Here is an 18,692-nt window from a genome sequence, read left to right on the forward strand (position 1 = left end):
GTAATTGGTATTGTCAGTAGTACATGGAATACAAACGCTATAGTTGAAGAAAAATGAATATAGTTGGAAAAAAACATTGTACAGTCTTATAAGGAAGTATATTATATTTTAATAAATGGAAGAAGGTCTCTGGCCTTTCAGTTTAGGAACGATATATGAAAATGCAAGTGGTTATACATCATTACTTTATGAATCAGCTGTCAAACAACACGAAATCATAATGTCCACTGTTAGTAAAGCAAATAGGTCTGTTCTTCAAAAGAAAATATGGAAAAGAACGTGAAGAATATAGAAAACCAAAAGGAAATGAGGACGTCAATGGCTTGTTTGAGAGTTATTGAAGCATTGTTTAGGCAAAATAGGTAGCTTCTGGTGTAACAGGAAATCAGTTTTATCATTTGAAAGTATGTCAGCTATCCAATGGAAAAGAGTAAAGCAGTACTCATGATCTGTTAAAATCGGAGCCTCTTTTATTATCAGAGGGCAGCTCGGTGGGTTTTCGATGTAGCTCGCTGTTAGGAAAGAGTTAACCGTCCATTGTGTAGGCAAAGTATGCAGCAAGTGCCTCTAACATGAAATCATTGTTATCATCTGAAAACATGTCAGCCATCCAATTGAGAAGATGAAAGGAGCATTCATGATCTGTCATTATTGGGGCGTCTTTTACCATCATAGGGCAGCTCGGTGGGTTTTCGATGTAGCTCTCTGTTAGGAAATCTTGCGCCGCTGCGAATATATTCCAATGACCCAGAACTCCTTATATCGCTGCAAAGGCCATAAACCCTCCGTTGTAACAAAGCTGTTCACGATCAAGTAACGGATTCATGAGGTGATTGTAATTCGGTTCAGGAGGTACCAAATTGCAGAGACATAAATCCAGGGCCCACGTGAAATCACAGCTCAGGCAATGAAATACAGGCTGCACACAGGTGAAATACGAATATCGAAATGATAATCGATATGAAGTATTCAAAGTTGAGAGTGGTAAGGTGCCGTAGTACAGAAGCATTCTCTGTCGAAATAGTTCTAAGTAGTCCGGTTCGTTTGCGAAGGCAGGAGGGACATCCATTTTGAATTTCCCAAGATGGTACAGGAAACGGCGCAGCACTGCCGGTTGTATAGCAACTCCACAGAATTAGGTCGCCGGCTATGCAGTGGAGAGGAGCAGAATGACTTGATACATTTTCTAGGAGTCTAGTCACTTATATATTGCTTAGTGGTTATCAAAAAAGTAGCTTTTTTTTAACTGGAGGATGCGTTAAAAAATAAGGGAGTGATTTGAGGGAGTTGTAAAGCAAGGTTAATTTTTTTTACATCAATGCTCTTTTCTGTGAATGTTAGCTTAGTGAAAGATATGTGTGTGAGCAGATGCAACGTTCAGTTTTAAATGTGACAATGGCGGTCTTGTTCATGTCTTCCGATTCAAGGTCGGTATTCGCTGCCAAATAGAAAGATTAGGAAACGCATGTGTGGGGTACATAGTGTGCATTCTTAAAGGAAAGCAAATGAAGGGTTATTTTTACCGTGTTAGCATTGTCGTTTAAAATGTTATAGTGATTTCTATTATATGTGAAGAAAGTTTCACTGATGAAGACTGAAAATAAATCCTTATAAATGATAGGGACTGGTGTATTTTAGAAAAGGTGTGTAACATTACATGAATTGTGGAAAAAAAAAATAATGTAATTGAAAGTGTATGGTTTGAAAATGAAAAGTAGAGGTTTATAGTTCATGTTTTGAAAGCAGTTCTAGAGGGTTAGATGAAAGTGTATGGTTTGAAAATGAAAAGTAGAGGTTTATAGTTCACGTTTTGAAAGCAGTTGTAGAGGGTCAGATGCATGATGGATTTATAAAAAATAGAACATGTTTTTAAATAGTATTTTGGAAAAAATATGTGCCTTTATGTACTATTTACATTATCTGCCTGTTGCGTATTCTTGAGTTTTAGTAATCCTGTGTCTTATAAGTTTTCTAGGGGCGGTTTGAGGTTCATGGTGGGTTTGGGCAGGGAGGGTAGGTTGGGGTTTGTAATAGGGGGTTCGGGTGGGGTGGAGTGCGGAGTTTAGTGAAAAGTGAGGGGGGCGGGGAGTTACGGTGTTTGGTAATGGAGCAGAGTCAGAGGACGCCACATTTGTGTTATGGGGTGCCACGGAAATATGTATTTATTCTCAGAGGTTTATTATATTAAGGATATATATCAACATGGTGGCTCTTGTCGTTTTGTGGTTCTGTGCATGTTTATAATGCTGGCCCTGTAGTTTTTGTTTATGGACCTTATTACGACACACAGGGGAGCTACGTTGCACAGTTGGAGATCAGAGACTTAGGAAATAAAACTTTATAATTGTAAGGGCTCTAAGCGATAGAAATCGCCCGTTCTCGGTGTAAAAAATATCACCGCTATTGGTGGTATTTTCTACGGTGTTAGTACTCGAAGGAGAATAGTAACATATATGTGAAATAAAATTATGTAATAGGCTCAGCATTTCACATTATCGCGTGAAAACAAAAGTTGCTTTTACATAGCAATAAGTCTCTTATAATTAAGGGACGGAGTGTATATAGTGCTATTTAGTACTCTGCTATGTGATTTATTTTATTTTTGTTTGTTTATTTATTTGTATTCTTATAACGCGCCTGAATCAGCCCCGAAGGGTTATCTCCGCGCGTGGCTCCTGAATAAGAGGGATAAATCGTATTAAGGGGATGACAGAGAAAAAGGTCAGGTTAATCAGATGTGAATAGGAAAGTTTTTAGTTTCTTCCTAAAGGAAAAAAGATTGGAGATTTGTCTCAGCTGCGGTGGTAGAGAGTTCCACAGCAAGGGGCCTTTTAGGGAGGGTGCTCGGCCACCCTGCCTTGCTCTGGTAACTTTCGGTATGTGTAGCAGCATAGTGTTGCTAGATCGCAGAGCACGTCCGGGAGAGTAGAGGAAAAAAATATCTTTTAGATATTTGGGACCAGACCCATATATGCACTTATGCATAATGCAGCAGAGTTTAAAACTCACCCTCTGTTGCACTGGGAGCCAGTGAAGGTGGCAAAGGAGGGGACGAGAAGGGGTACGGGGAGGAACATTCAGGATGAGTCTTGCCGCGGTGTTCTGCACCACCTGCAGTCTGCGTAGTTGTTCTTGGTTGGCGGAACTAAGTAGACTATTGCAGTAGTCTACCCGTCCAAGGATTAGGGCCTGAACCAGCGTTTTCCTATGGATGTTCGGTAGGAAAGGGAAGATACGCCGTAGGAGACCAATTGTGCGGAAACACGTTCCCGCGACCTGGCTGACATGATCTTTCATAATCAGATTTTGGTCCAGGCGTACCCCCAAATTTTTGATGGTCTGTTTGGGTGATGGGACAGGTCCTAGCTCAGATGGCCACCAATCCGGCGACCATAGCAGGGTGGCCCCTGCTGATGTTGAATATTTCATAAGAGGAGGCTTTAAAAGTTTTTCGATAAACTGGTTTTCTAGGGAAGTGGGTGGAGTGTTCCGTGTAAATTGCAGAATAGAAACTAGTAAGAACCAATTGGAAGTGTTTTAAAGTCACATGACTGCACATGCGTGTCTCGACGCCTGTACGCGATAGGTGGGTGCGCGCACCCGGTCGCGCACTACAAGAAAGCGGCGAAAAAACATCTCATAATATGTTCTTGGAGCACGTTTTGGTAGAAAGAGTTAGTTCTGAAAAGAACTTTTTTTTTTTTTTTTTTTTTTGGAAACAAGTGTTATGATGCTTTTGATTTCTTAAAGTTGCTACGACATTTTTCAGTATGTTATACTATCCAAATAAAGTGAAGACATTTAATTTTTCTTGGAGCATTTATGACTCAATTTTGTGTTTAATTAGAGTAAAGCTTTGCTCTCCGTATACAAGAAGTTCTCCACAGTTGTTGCATTTTATGTGCACGTTCGCCAGACATGGTTTCAAGTCCATTTCAGCACTCGATGGAGATACAGGTCGTCCACCGGAAGATGTGCTGATTACTTCTGATGGTAATAGCGTAGCCTCCGATTTTCTTGTGAAAGGTGGTCGCTCATCTCCTTCAGATTCGGAAGATGAATGAGGAACGGTAGCCATTGCAGGGAAGTCTTCGGGAAGATGTTCGACGTTGTTTTCTCTTGAGAGTAGAAAAGAAAGTGATGGAAGTGGGTGGAGTGCTGCGTGTAAATTCCAGAATAGAAACTACTAAGAACCAATTAGAAGTGTTGTTTTGAAGTCACATGACTTCACATGCAAGTGTCAGGTCCTGTACGCGATAGAAGGGTGCGCGCACCCGGTTTCGCACTAAAATAAAGCGGCGAAAAAACATCTTATAATATGCTCTTGGAGCATGTTTTGGTGGAAAGAGTTAGTTCTGAAAAGAACTTTTTTTTTTTTTTTTTTTTTTGGAAACAAGTGTTTTGATGCTTTGATTTCTTAAAGTTGCTACAACATTTTTCAGTATGTCATACTATCCAAATAAGGTGAAGAAATGTAACTTTTCTTGGAGCATTTATGACTCTCAATTGTGTGTTTAATTAGAGTAAAGCTTTGCTCTCCGTATGCAAGAAGTTCTCCACAGTTCGTGCATTTCATGTGCACGTTCGCAAGATATGGTCTCAAGTCCATTTCAGCACTCGATGGAGATACAGGTCGTCCTCCGAAAGATGTGCTGAATACTTCTGATGGTAATAGCGTCGCCTCCGTTATTCTTGTCAAAGGTGGTTGCTCATTTCCTTCAGATTCGGAAGATAAATGTGGAACGGTAGCCATTGTAGCGAAGTCTTCGGGAAGATGTTCGACGTTGTTCTCTCTTGAGAGTAGAAAAGAAAGTGATGGAAGTGGGTGGAGTGCTGCGTGTAAATTCCACAATAGAAACTACCAAGAACCAATTAGAAGTGTTGTTTAGAAGTCACATGACTTCACATGCAAGTGTCAGGTCCTGTACGCGATAGGAGGGTGCGCGCACCCGGTCCCGCACTACAATGAAGCGGCGAAAAAACATGTCATAAGATGCTCTTGGAGCATGTTTTGGTAGAAATAGTTAGTTCTGAAAAGAACTTTTTTTTTTTTTTTTTTGGGAAACAAGTCGTATGATGATTTCGATTTCTTAAAGTTTGTACTACATTTTTCAGTATGTAATACTATGAAAGTGAAGTGAAGAAATTTACCTTTTCTTGGGGCATTTATGACTTTCAATTTTGAGTTGAATAAGAACGAGGCTCTGCTCTCCGTACAAAAGAATTTCTCCACACTCGTTGCATTTCATGTGCACCTTCGCAAGATATGGTCTCAAGTCCATCTCAGCACTCGATGGAGATACAGGTCGTCCACCAGAAGATGTGCTGGCCACCTCTGATGGTAATAGCGTGGCCAGGGCTCTTGTCGATGCTTTTGCATAATGCTCAGGATGCCTTTGTTTAACATGCCGCTGCATGGTGTGTATAGAAAAGGAATATTTTTTATTTGGATTTCCCCTTGAGAGCTCCGTATTGCATATCGTGCAGTTTACTTTTGGCGCATTCACTTTCTTTTGATCTTCAGGATAAGTAAAAAATTGCCAAATGAAAGATTCCTTTTATCTTCTTAACGGTGGTCGCTCATTTCCTTCAGATTCGGAAGATGAATGCAGAACGGTAGCATTTCAGCAAACTTTTCCGGAAGATGCTCGACGTTGTTGTCTCTTGAGAGTAGAAAAGATTGTGAGGAAAGTGGGTGGAATGCTTCGTGTAAATTCCAGAACAGAAACTACTAAGAACCAATTGGAAGTCTTGTTTTCAAGTCACATGACTTTACATGCGCTTCTCAGGACGTGTAGGCAGTGACACTATCTAGTTACGAACGTGATTACATACTTAGGAACTAGCATTCAAAAAAACTATGAACATCACTGATGACACCATCCTTGTGACACAGTGAAAGGAGATCAGTCACTGTGTCACAAGGATGGTGTCCTCAGTGATGTCATGAGTGATGTAACTGACCATGTCATGAGTGATGTAATATGTGATGTCATCAGCAGTGCATTACACGCGCAAGTTATAGTGAGTTCAACTAACTATAACATGGAATTTCATTGGTTTTATGTCAGTAAAATTTCCAGCTAACTATAACTGGTGTCAAACCTATGGTTTTTTCAGTGAATTTCATAGGTTTTTCAAATGCTATCTCCTAACTATAACGTGTGTAAAACCTAAGGTTTTTTCAGTGAATATATATATATATATATATATATATATATATTATATATATATATATATTCACTGAAAAAACCATAGGTTATAGACCATATATAGTTAGGAATTCGCATTTACAAAACCTTATTTTACTCACACAAAACCATTGAAATTCCATATATAGTTAGTTGCACTAACTATATATCGCGCACCCGCAATCCACTGCTGATGATGTCACATATTACATCATTCATGACATGGTCAGTGACATCACTGATGACATCACTGATGACATCTCAAATGACATCACTAATGACATCTCAAATGACATCACTGATGACATCTCATTTGACATTACTGATCACATCACTGATGATATCATTCATGTGATAATACGATGAACCTCTTCAGATTCTAATATAACCTTAGATACAATCAGTGTAAACAGACACTCACAGACTGTCACTCATCCATGGAGTTACTCACACACCTAGTCAGTCATGCAAAGAATCAATCACACCTCCATTTCCTCAACTATACAGTTATACAAACTTTACTTATTAAAACATATACTAACACATATTTACTCTCTTATACAATCCCTGATACAAGTTCACAATGATCCATACAGCCACTCACACATTCACTGGCTCTTATGCACAGTTATTTATATATGTCAACTCTCACATGTACTGTGTTTTACATATGTACTTACTTTGACATGTAGCACTGAGATATCCATTCACTCACCAATACACTCATGCACACAGTCAACCGCCCATACAGCTGTTTCCACATGCACTTTTGAAACCATTCATCTAGTGAATCAACTGCTCACACATCTATGCACAGAGTCATACACCTCCCAGCCACCCACACACACACTCAGTCTCCCATACAAATACTTGGGCAACCAATCAATAACCCATATAGTTACTCATATAGCTACTTATCAACACATGCAACAGTTTACAGAACAACAGACATAATGATGCACAAATTAAGACAGTTTAGTCACTAACCCATGCACTCAGTGAGACACATTTAATCACTCACTCATACAGTCAGTCATGCACCTACTAAATCCTTCATCCAGACACTTATACATCCACTCATTCTTCAATATGTAAGACATACTTTAACTTTACAGAAACATACAGTCACTGAATGTTGTCATCAGTGATGTCATCAGTGATGTCATTTGAGATGTCATCAGTGATGTCATCAGTGATGTCACTGACCATGTCATGAATGATGTAATATGTGACATCATCAGCAGTGGATTGCGGGTGCGCGATATATAGTTAGTGCAACTAACTATATATGGAATTTCAATGGTTTTGTGTGAGTAAAATAAGGTTTTGTAAATGCGAATTCCTAACTATATATGGTCTATAACCTATGGTTTTTTCAGTGAATTTTCAAGGTTTTGTAAATGCTAATTCCTAACTATATATGGTCTATAACCTATGGTTTTTTCAGTGAATTTTCAAGGTTTTGTAAATGCTAATTCCTAACTATATATGGTCTATAGCCTATGGTTTTTTCAGTGAATATATACATATACATACATATATAAACATATATCATCTGTATATCTATATAAAAACAAACATAAATGCATGCATACATATACTTATATGCATACAGATGCATGTTATTTACATGAAAGTTGAAAAAACACTAATAAAAGCAAAGCTAAAAAGCCACCTCATTACAAACAGAATGGCTTTAACTTAAACGAGGGCGAGATCTATTGCATTTTCAATGCTTGTTTACTTTGGTTCCATCAAGAAGGCCTTCAGATGTGTCACACATTTGCCATAAATTCTGAATGTTAGCACTCTAGTTGCACATTAGATCACTGTAGTAAAGCTACTGCTCACCAGGGACGTCTGCTGCTGGTATTCAAAGTGCATGTTTCAGTCTGCATGTCAGAATTTTTTTAATGAAATAGAAGAGGATTTGAGAAGTCACTCAAAATGATCCCTAATTTTTCTTTCTGAAGCACTAATCATACTTTCTATGGCAAAATTAACCCCCTCATGTTGTTCCTTTTTAAATTGAGTGTTTTCAGACTTACCACTTCATTCCAATCAAGATGGCTTCTGGTGTGCCATACTTTTATCATAAGTAAGACTGTTAGCGCTCTAGTTGTTCTTTAGAACACTCTGGGACATTCTGTCATTGGGCTATACTTGGGGTACATCTGGGTGATATTTGGTCTACATTTAGGCTCTTTTGTCTCTGGTGGCCATCTTGGGAGACTGTATGTCAGAATTTTTTTATGAAATTGAAGAGGGTTTGAGAAGTCACTCAAAATGTGCCCTAATTTTTCTTTCTGCAGCACTAATCATAATTCATATGGCAAAATATACCCCCTCATTTTGTTCCTTTTTAAATTAAATGTTTTAAGAGTTACCACTTTATTCCAATCAAGATGGCTTCAGGTGTGCCATACCTTTGTAATAAGTAGGACTGTTAGCGCTCTAGTTGTTCTTTAGAACACTCTGGGACATTCTGTCATTGGGCTATAGTTGGGCTACATCTGGGTGATATTTGGGCTACACTTGGGCTCTTTTGTCTCTGGTGGCCATTTTGGGAGACTGCATGTCAGAATGTTTTAATGAAATAGAAAAGGATTTGAGAAGTCACTCAAAATGTGCCCTAATTTTTCATTCTGCAGCACTAATCATACTTTCTATGGCAAAATATACCCCCTCATGTTGTTTCTTTTTAAATTAAATGTTTTAAGAGTTACCACTTTATTCCAAACAAGATGGCTTCAGGTGTGCCATACCTTTGTAATAAGTAGGACTGTTAGCTCTCTAGTTGTTCTTTAGAACACTCTAGGAGGCTGCAGTAGAACACAAAGGAATCAACTGACAGTCTCTGTCTTTGTTGGATGTACATGTTTTACTGAGAATGTCAGACTTCATTTTCACATGACTGAGAAAGATAATGTGAATTTACAGAAAATATGCTTTCAGTTTAGCTTATAGATCCCCTTCCAAACCACTGTGGGAAAATCATGAGATATTAGTTTTCTTTCAATCAATAATCATGATATCACAGCAGAAGGTTTTTTCACATGGTAAAATCACCTTAGAACCCACCACAATTCCTAAAACGAGTATGGTACCATCAACAAATGATTTATAATGTAACTAAAGTCCTAAAACCCTCTATTAACTACAATGCTTTTTAATGAGGTGCTATCATGTATATTGGTCCCAAGATGGCTGCCAACACTTCTTGGATGAAGTGCTGACAGCCAATCAGATCAGATGTGTGGTTAGGCTCCGCCCAGATATATATCTTTATTTGAACCTAAATTACTCAAAATCCACTGGAGCACATATATTGAGACCTAGCAAAGGCACATCGGGCTAACAGTCCCTACAATTTTGCCAAGTTTCGTGCAAATCCATTCAGCCGTTCGAGCTAAAAGTGAGGCCAACCGCCCTATGGAAATTAACATGGGAAAAACGCGTTTTGGGACCCCCCTTTTTTCTCGGCCCCCCCTGGATGAAACCCCCCCAAATTGTCAGGGGCTGCTCAGAAACAAAATGTTCCATTTTCCTGAAAATTTCTGCCAATTCCGTCCACAACCGCCAAAGTTATTAGACATAGAATTTTCAAAAATCCCATAGAGAAAAAATCCTAACTATATATACCTACTGGCGACCGCCAGTAGGTAACATATATATATATATATATATATATATATATATATATATATATATATATATATAGTTAGAATTTTTTCTCTATGGAGCTTTTGAAAATTCTATGTCTAATACCTTTGGCGTTTGTGGACAGAATCGGCTGAAATCTTCAGGAAATGGCACATTTTGTTTCTGATCAGCCCCTGAAAATTTGGGGGGGTTTCATCAAGGGGGGGCCGAGAAAAAAGGGGGTCCCAAAACGCGTTTTTCCCATTCATTTTTCCATAGGGCCTTTGGCCTCACTTTTAGCTCGAGCGGCTGAATGGATTTACACGAAACTTCGCAAAATTGTAGGGACTGTTTGCCCGATGTGCCTTTGCTGGGTCTCAATATATGTGCTCCAGTGGATTTTGAGAAATTAACGTTTAAAAAAACAGATATATCTGTGACAGCGTCCTAGATAGCGCTCCAGATCGCGTACTTTTCGCGTAACGGAGCTTTGAGAAGCGAAGCTGATTGGCTCTCCGGTGTCTGTCAACATTCTAAACAGTCCGTAGCGGCCGCCATCTTGTCTCTCGGTATGATCGAGAGACAAGAGGAGGCCAAAACGAAGGGGGAAATGAAGGAAATGGGGCAAGGTAGACCCCTTCTGACCCCCTAGGATTGATGAGGGGGATATTAAAGTGCCCCGCGGGGCAAAAAAAAAAAAAAAATCGTTTTTTTCGTGGGGTGCGCCCGGTTCGCGTACTGGAAAGCGGTCTGGGGAGCGTACTATAAGGAAACAAGAATGATTGACTTTTAACTTATTGTATGTTGATTGATTGTTTGTTTTGTTGTTTTTTTTTGTTTATTTTTATTTACGTAGCTACATGTAGGTATCAATGTAGAGTCTATAATTTAATAAATGCCGTCTCCTTTGTAGATATCTTGCTTGTTGTTAAAGAAGTTATTGTGGTATATGGAATTCATACCATAGTCTGTCTGGAAAGCCAAAACAACATGGAGGCAGGAGATGATAAAGAGATGTTAAATACACATTGGAGATAATATAGCGGGAGAAAGGAAGTAACTATGAACAAAGTTAGTATGTAATACCAAAAAGTTGCACAGTATATTTAAAGTCTGACTTCACGTTATAATCAATTTGCTACTAGTTTTCAATATACATGTAAAAATAAATATTGTGTCAAATAATTTTTGAATTAAGAAATTAAAATTTATTTTTCAGATTGTTTTTCAAAATTTAAAAGAAAATCTAAAAAATCGTGATCATTTTTTTCTTCATTTTTCAGTAGAAAATCTACTGCATCTACACATTGCACAAGTTCATTGTTTATTGTGTCGTCGTAGAAATCCATGTCAACTTCTGTCTCAATTTTTTTTTCTGTTTCAGTTTTCAAGTTGTTTTGTTGTCCTTCCATTTTGAATTCTGAAAAATGAATTTTTTAAAAATATATCAGTACAGAAAGGGCATTGTTGGGTTTCAGTACAGACAGGCAGTTTGGTTATTTAAACAGTGTTTTTTTCTTTGGGCAGTGTATGGTATCAAATTGGAAGTAGAAATATGAGAAAATTATCAAATAAACTCTTAGTCAATTCTGAATTATACTAGAGAAGTCTAACTCTATCCTTAACTCAGGGCCGGCGCTAGGCATGGGCAGCGTGGGCTGCCGCTCAGGGCCTCACACTCAGCCCATCAGCATGGGCCACACACTGGTGATGTGTCCTTTTGTTTTCCTGGAGATCTATCACAAAGAAAGGTGTCGGCTGCAATTGAGGTCCATTGGCGGGGGCCCCTCCTTGGGCCTCTCATGGATGGTGTCAGGAGGTATAGGAGAGGAAGAAGGAGACGCTCCTTCAATTGCAAGGAGATCATTCACAGACACTGTGGGGGGCCCATTGTCCAGCATTTTGGCACACCCTCAGTTTTAACTTTTAGACCACAATCAATTCTCACACCTATGAAGGTGTGAGAAATGCATGTGGATTAAAAGTTAAAACTGTGGGGGCGTCAAAATGATGGACAATGGGGCCCCCACAGTGTCTGTGCATGTTCTCCTTGTAAGTGGCCAGTTATGTAATTTGGAGGGGGCCTTGCGCACGTTCCCTTTTAGCACAGGGCCTCGCAAATCCATGGACTGGCCCTGCCATAACTAAAACAGAGAAGTCTATTTTATTCTATAAGTATTACAGAGTGAAAGAATAAAACTGTTTGAAAATGTTTTTCTAATTAGCTTTCAGTACAGAACATACTTCAGTTTTAAAAATAATATCTTACCTTTTAAATATAATTTGAAGTTATCAGTTGATTTTTTGTTGTTCTGCACTTCACGAAGTAGTAGTCAGAATGGCTGTGTTTCTCTCTCTTTGTTTATATATATATTCAGGTACATAACCAATCAAATGTCATGATATAATAGTAGAAATTGAAAGTAATATTTTAATTGGTTGTCATTTCCAACACTTTCGATATGTTTTGTGAAGTAATTTACCTCAGGGATTTTAGAGAGTTCTACATGCTAAATGGCTAAATGGTATTCCAACTAAATTTGTGAAAATGGTAGGGATTGGTATGTAGTATGAGCTACTGTTTAATTGGTGAAAGTGTCTCCAGTGGTTTTTCTGTAAATTACTTTCCCACCTTTTTTGAGCGAGTGCTTGTCAGTGCGTTTCCCGGTATGCGAACTTGCAGTGTTACGGGAGTCCTCCATTTTGTGTTTCGGTAGAATTGAGATACAAGATGGAGGGTAAATAATGTTCAGAATGGGTAGATTGGGGTACTTTAGACGTATGCTGTTTCCCTAAGTTTTCTGAGGGTGGCTGAGGAGGCTCATATATGTCGATAAAAAAAAAGTTTTTTTTCGCGTGGTTAGCTGCAGGTACGCGAACTGGGTAGCGTACCGGGAAGCGAATATAGGTGAAATTAAGTGAAAAAAAGGTTCATTCGAAATTTTAAAAGAGTACACTAAGTTAAGGTAGCTCTGAAAAGAGCTTTTGGGTTTTGTGTATGTTCTAGAAAGTTATAAGTAGGAACCAATACACATTCTTAAATTTAGTATGAAAACTCTGTTTCCCTCATCTGAGAAATGCACGCCATCTCCTCTGTAGATATCTTGCATGTAGTAACGCAAGTTATTGTTGTAGATGCAGCCCATTCCATGGTCCCTCATGTAAGCTGAAACAGACTTATTTACATGCTTCCTCGTTTTCTCAATTTGTGGACAAAATTGATTGGACCACCTCCATTTTTGTCTTTGGCATATATTAGAATATACCACGGCAGTTTGAGGAAAAAGTGTCATCAATTGCTCAAAGGTGTCCTTTAAAAGCATTTCCAGGCCTACCCCAGTCAAAGTGCCCAAATCGTTTCCTCCACAGTGCACTATTATGAGGTCAGGGGTTGGCAAATGTGAAAAGGTTTTCACCAATGGTATCAATTGGTGACATTTCAATCCTCTTCGACCAATCCATTTGATTTCCACATTTTGTAAATTGAGGTTGTGTAAATTTCTGTTATCAGCATACCTGTGAGCCCAGTGGATGTAGCTATGTCCCAGAATCCAGACTGAAAACATGGCTAGAGGAGTTTTTGCTGCAGTCAGATGAAGTGTGGGAATGAAATGGCAGTTGAAATAGTGATGTTTGTAATGTAAACAACTGTGGAGTTTAAGTGCAAATGATTCATTAGCAGTGATTGGTGTATTTTCATTGCTGAAAACAGAAAGTTAGGGTGTATGGATGTGTTCTTTGAAAGATATATTTTGAATGGTTATTTAAAAATGTTGTTATGAAAGATTGCAGTGGATAAGCAGGTGTACTGAGAGTTCAGAGTTCATTTGAAACATTGTTGTGTGAACTTGTGGCCATGATAGGTCAGGCAGGCGGTAGTTGCTATGGAAAAGAGGTAGAAAGGGCAGAGGGGTTAAGGGTGTTGATTTGAAAAAAGTGAGGGAAGAGTTTTTATTGGCTGACATGAGAGATCTGTGTGTTGAATATCAGCGTTTCGGTGCCTTTGTTGGTTCCATCCTCTGGAGTGCATACCTTTAATTCTGGTACAGAATAATTGGTGTGTTTCTGAGACTGTTTTCAATTTCAAAAAGAATTTGTAAAGGTGAGTTATCGTTTATATATTTTAGTTAAAGAGTAGTATGCTTTTTTGCGTAAATAAGAAAGTCAGCTGTGTATTTAAAATGATGTTTTGCGTCAAGTGTTTGCATTCTGCTTTCAAAGGCGATTTTGCATTCTTCATTTATAGAATCGGAAAAATTATTGGTTCGGTAAAATACCGAATCGGTAATTTTACCGATTCTGTAAATTTGCTATGTAGGGGGGAGTCTTCTGAGTCTCAAATGACTTAACGAATCGGTATTTTAGCATGAAATCAAACTTCATGGTAAAATACCGATTCCGGTGTGCATGCATGTAGGTGTATAATTGTTTTACATAAAAGGTTTTAAAACTTTTTTGAAATCAAATGCATGCACACTTAGGGCCCGATGTAGGTGGTCGTTTAGGCCATTTACCGACCGGTTACGGCCGATTTCGGTCGTTTCCGACCTGTAAATGGCGAAAAGGTATGTAGGTGCCTAAATCCAGGGTCACATGTAGGTAAATTTACATTTACAGAATCGGAGAAATTGTTTTTGATGGTAAAATGATGTGACTCCTGCAATGCGTCGCTTTTGCGGAACAGATATATGATGTAATTGTGTTGTTAATGTTACGGTGTACATGTAAAAAATGATGCATAAGTGTTGCACGGGCATTGTAGATACTCTCCTATGTGTGCTTAGCAATTTCAAGTCACTTCCCCCGGGTTCAAGGGCCTTGTAAATACGTCCCCATGTGTGTCTGGTCATTTGAAGTCATTTTCCTTGTAGTGTAAGGCCCTTGTAAATACGTCCCCATGTGTGCCTGGCAAATTTTCATTTTGCTTGTTTGAGTTACATAGCCACGTTAAAAATTATTGAAAAAAAGGTGCAAGTTCCTTAAAAAAACGTTTTCATGTGTATTAGGGCATTTTAAGTCTGTTCCCCATGAATGTAGGGGCTAGATGTAGGTGGCTGAAAATAGCCATTTACCGATCGGTAACGGCCGAATTCGGCCGTTACCGACCGGTAAATGGGCATTGACATGTAGGGGCCATTAAATGTTGTGTTTTCGGTAATTTTACCGAATCGGTAATTTTACAGATTCGGTAATTTTACCGAAAATGCAAGATTGAAATGTGGGTAGCCAATTTTCCATTGGCACATGGCTTTCAGAATCGGTATTTTACCATGGAATACAAATCCATGGTAAAATACCGATTCCTGTGTACATGCACATCTGTGCATGTACACATATGCCATGTGACAGACAGACGTGTCCTTAGGGCATGTCTGTGTGCCACATTGCACACATGCCCGTTTTGGGGGTGCTAGATGGTGTCAAAGTGATACCCCCTGCACCCTTGACAAATTCGGTATTTACCGATTCGGTAAATACCGAATCGGTATTTGAATTGAATCCTATGGGCTTAAAGGCCCATAGGATTCAATAGCAAATACCGATTCGGTATTTACCGAATCGGTAAATACCGAATTTTTAAGGAAACGGTAATAAATCAGATGTTGGTACCTACATCCCATTTTCCGATTTTGATTTACCTACATCTGGCCCTAGGTGTATTATTGTGCCTGTTTTGAGGGTGTCAGAGGGTGTCAAAGTGATACCCCCTGCACCCTTGTGCATACTTTTTTTTTTTATAGCATTGTCGAATCTAGTTCTTACTGTTATTGATTTACTGTTTGGTAATAGTGGTTAATAACATTTTTTATTATATTTCACCACAGATTCAACTGCAGATTATTTGGGAATTAGACAATGCCGTCTAAGGATAGAATTCGAAAGGCTACAAAACGTCAAAGACAGCAGTTACCTAATATTTTGCAGCAGTCCTCTACATTAATATTACCTCAACGGACGAAGAGAACACCGGGTAAGAGAACAAAATCATTCCTTAAAAACATTTGTAGAAACAAAAGTATAACTACAGAACAAGTTTTAGTCCAGAAAAAGAGAGCCAATTTAAATGGAAAGGAAAGGCCCGTGAAAAAAGTTTGTGCTAGAGCAGGAGATAACTCTGTGCATGGCAGTAGAAGGGCAAATATTTTCAGGGACATTCGTAAGCGAATGTTCCGTAACAGGGTACTTGTCAATTTGGTAAAACAATTTAAAAAAGGTCAACAGAAAGTGTCATTTTATAAGAAAAAGAAAAATGTAGAGAAAATTATTGATCAGGCTTTCGAAATCAAGCGAAAGTTATTTATTTTGGTAATTAATAGAATTAGGAAACTAAACAAGGTAATCTATGTTTTCAAATCTAATAGTAGATGGAAGAGAGACGTTAATTAGGAGAATGGATGCATAGTTCAAATAGTGAGGCATTTTTTAATGAGGAGAGTTATTTTCAGGACAATGTTTTGGTGCATGCAGTTGACAGCAGTGGTCGAGCATATGAGGTAAAAGATGGTCATCCGGTTGAAAAAGAAATACTTGTGTCTGCAGATACAGAAGAGGCGCTAAGTGATGAGGTTTTAGGGAGACGTCCTAAGGGACCAGTGTACACCTGGAAGTGTAGTTCTATTTGCAGTGTGCGACAGGATTCTATCAATTTGCTTTGTAATTTTACACGGACATTTCATAAGAAAAGTGTAAAGCAAAAAATAAAGTTGTTGCAAGAATTAGATCCTTGCAGATTGAGACAAGTGACAGGTTTGTGTGGTCATTCACTGGCTTGTCTTTCTAGGAGAGTATGCCAGAGTGTATTTCATCATTTCAGGATGCTTGCAGTGCATCATAATAAAGTGAGGAAATTAGTTAGAATGTTGTATTATGCTAAGAGTCCAGCAATAATGCTTAAAAAAATTAAGCAAAGCTCTTTTGCATGGTTCTGAAGTAGATGTGAAGAATATTTGTCAAGAAATTGAGTTCTGTTATTTTGCTGGTAAAGAGAACAATGTTGATATTGAACCACTAGAAGATGGTAATGTGGAAGACAGTGAACAGATTTTCAGTACAGATAGGTTTCACAAGGAAATTTCCACGTTTATGGTGAAATCAAGTGAGAGGCCTAATTTCACTTGTGTGTGTTGTCGACGGACTTATTATAAGAATCAGACTAAGTTAGTGGATATATATGCAAAGAGTGATATGGAAATAATAGTGAATGGAAGGATTTTGCCACATACTTGATGGTAGAAAATTGTTTTGATTTGGGAGCAGACCAATGTATGTGTACTTATTGCTATAACAAATTAAACCAAAACCAGATGCCTGCTAGAGCGGTTTATAATAATCTGGAATTAGATGAAATTCCTTATGAATTGGAGGATTTAAATACTTATGAATCTATTTTGATTCAAAATGTCCATCCCTTCCAGGCTATTGTACGAATGGAGCCAAAGACAGGGAAGTTGCCTCCATCAGATTTACAGAGAGGATTAAAGGGAAGGGTTGTTTATTTGCCTTTGGATTTGAAGAAAAACATTAATACAATTGGAGTAGAGAAAGTGGAAGAGGAACCTCTGGTTATCATAGTTAATGGTGTTCCGACAAAGAAAGAAAATCTGGCAAGATTTAGTGGATGTTAGGAAAGTTAAAAAGGCAACATTGTATTTGATAAAAAATAATAAGTACTACAAGAATGTATGTGTTGCAGAAGAGGAAGTAAGTGAAGAAGAGGACAGCGATTTGTGTCCTGGTCAAATTGAGAAAGTAGAAGCCTCTAAAAAGGAAGAAATATATGAACATTATAGTGTTCATCCTTTGCATTCCAAGGAAGTAATGGGGAATGCTATTGAGTTGTTTCAAATGAAACAAGCCAAAGGGAGTCCTATTAGTGTTTGGGAGGAAAGTTTGGAAGCTCGGTGTTTCCCTCCGTTATTTCCCACAGGTCGAGGAGGACGTTATGATGAGCGACCTGTTCAAATTCCTGCTTCAGAATACCGGACTTTACGATTGTATACAGAAGATCCTAGGTTTCGACAATGCATTCCCTATTTATTTCATCTATTGTTTGAAAGTGATCTCTCTGGATTGTCTTATGCAGTGAACCACATCTTGAAAAGTGGTATACAACTGCGAAATATCTCGGCAAGGGACTTTATGGATAAAGTCAATGTGCAAGACAGTATTTTGGATTCTCACCTGATTAATCTCATGGCTTGTCAGCGTGGTACTAATGAGTATTGGTACCGCCGTCATGGTGACTTAAAATGTATGCTGAGGAACTTAGGAACTCCCTCTTGGTTCCTCACTCTCAGCTGTGCTGAGTATGGCTGGGAAGACTTACTTGAATTTCTACGAAAGGTAAATGGAAACATTGAAAATATTGAATTTAAGACACCCGGAGAACTGTGCTCTTTGGATCCTGTGAATGTTTGCAGGTACTTCAATCATAGATTTGAAGCTATGATGTCTTTCATCACGAACAAAAAAAATCCACCTCTTGGAGAGGTGTTGGATTTCTTTTGGAGAAAGGAGTATCAAGCAAGAGGTGCTCCTCATATACATATGCTACTATGGATCAAAGATGCACCCAAATTTGGAACAGATCCGGATGACTTAGTGATGAGTTTCATAGAACAGTATGCTACATGTGCTGTTCCAAAGACAAATTAAGACAAAAGTCTAAGAGAACAAGTTTTACGGTTTCAAAGTCATCGTTGTGGAAAGTACTGTCGTCGTAAATTCAGAAACAAGGACAAATACTACACCAAATGTCGTTTTGCATTTCCACGGTCGGTGTTATCAAAAGGAAGAGTTAACAATTTGATGTCATCGCTGCGACATAATGTGACGAGGAAATCACCCAAAAACACATAC

This window comes from Lissotriton vulgaris, chromosome 4_1 (assembly GCF_964263255.1).
Source record: "Lissotriton vulgaris chromosome 4_1, aLisVul1.2, whole genome shotgun sequence".
NCBI lineage: Eukaryota > Metazoa > Chordata > Amphibia > Caudata > Salamandridae > Lissotriton > Lissotriton vulgaris.